Genomic DNA, 1,978 nt, shown 5'->3' with positions numbered 1-1,978 from the left:
GGTTTAAATAACTACCTTGGAGACTCAGGAAAAGGGTTCTGCCAAGATGGTTCTAAATATGGGGCCTACCTTGGAGACTCACAAATTTTGAAAAATCAGTAAATGAGTTATCCTTAAGAGACTTTGTAAGTTGGTTTTACTTTGAATACTTGAAATGTGGGTTCTGGATTGATAACTCACAATGTGATACATATCTTGGAAACTCAACGGGAATGTGGTTATACCTTGAAGACTTGGAAAGTTGGGTTTATGTTGGACACTTGAAACTTTTTTGGGGGCTTTTATTTATTTATTTATTTATTTATTATTATTATTATTTTATTTATTTATATTTTGGAGACTTTTGGAGTTGCTATCACTCTTTGGGATCTAAACCTATCGATGTAGTTCTTTGTTGGATGGTGCTTGATGGGAGCAAGATCAAGAAAGTTCTGGGAAGAAAGTGCAGGCTTACTCCCCCTTTCTACGTCATCAAACCTGAAAGTCTTAAAAGACAGAATTGGAAGAAGAGAAAAAAAAACGTAAAATATATATATATATATATAGGTGGAAATCTCATTTTGAAAAAGACTGTGTTGGGTGAGGATTGAGTTGGGGTTGAGATTTTGAATGTGAGGGTTGGGGTTGAGATTTTGAATGTGAGGGTTGGGACACACACACATACACACCAACAAACAAAGTTAAGCCTTGACTATTCAGTTGAGGATTCTGTGTTTGGGGTTCACAGATCTAAGAACGTCCCCCTTGACACACATTATATACTGTAATACACCTCGGACTTGTCCCTCTAGTGTCCACAAAGGTGTATTATATGCTTAGTTTTGTCTTTTGTAATTCCTGTGAATAAAATGAACCTAAAATCTCTTCCCCTTCCAAATCATATATTTTATAAGTCCAAGGAACTGTATCTATTACATCAACAATTTTAAAAAGTTCTTTCGTCCATCGTTCAGTAAAACCCTTTTCAAAATGAGATTTCCACCTATATATTCTTACGATATCACCAACTTTGAACTTAGGTTTTCTGACATTAATCTCTTTTTCATATTTTAATTTTGTAAATGTTTCTGATGGCTTCATATTCGTTGACGTGTGAATCGTGTCATTATACTTATCCACAATATCCTGAATAAAAGATAACCATTGTTGTGAACCGAGTTGTGTGAATTTTTATATAGTCTCTCTTTTAAGGTACGATTAAAACGTTCAACAACAACTGCCTTCCCTTCATTAAAGGTACTGTATAATGTAATACTGTTATTTTTTAAAAAATTCATAAATGTCTTGTTATAAAACTCTCTACCCTCATCAGTCCACAATTTCTTAGGTTTTCTCTTACTTTTATTAAATATCTGTTGAAAAGCTAACATAAGAGTATTACCTGTTTTGTTTTTTAAAGGGACAACCCACGCATATCTACTCCTCAAATCAATAACGGTTAAAGCATACTTGTACCCCTTATCATTATTGAGTTCAATCAAATCAGCAGACCAGATATAATCAACTTCCTTGGAATAAACTTTCCTTCTCTGAAACTTTGTGAATATTGGTTTATGTAATTCATCAGCTAATTGCTCTTCAGTCTTAATGGCATCATTAGAGCCTATAAGTTTTTTGAATTTCCAAGTCCAAGTTTCAATTTAGCACTAATCATCTTCTTCACGATGAACCTATCAACTTTTTCTCTCAAGGTTGGATTTTGTATCAGAGACAAATTATATAACATTTCTCTATCGGCTTCATGCTTTTCTTCCAACGTTGTGGTATTCCCATAATCAATATCGTGTCTCATGCACACTTCATCAACTCTATTGATTGGTTTACTCCAGGATTTAGGATTGTCTGCCTCATCTAATCTTTTATCCAAGTTTGTGCCTGGACCACAGAAAGAATACCCTGGAAGATGTAATTCCCCTGGTATTCCAGTAGTTGTAAATTTACTTCCTGATAAAAACTTTTGTATATCTCCTCCGAGTTT

The sequence above is a fragment of the Eptatretus burgeri genome, chromosome 3, assembly GCF_056783735.1.
Source record: "Eptatretus burgeri isolate ZD-2024b chromosome 3, Ebu_testis_v1, whole genome shotgun sequence".
In the NCBI taxonomy this organism is placed as follows: domain Eukaryota; kingdom Metazoa; phylum Chordata; class Myxini; order Myxiniformes; family Myxinidae; genus Eptatretus; species Eptatretus burgeri.
The sequence above is the reverse complement of the archived record's forward strand: the minus strand, read 5'-3'. Positions refer to the sequence as shown.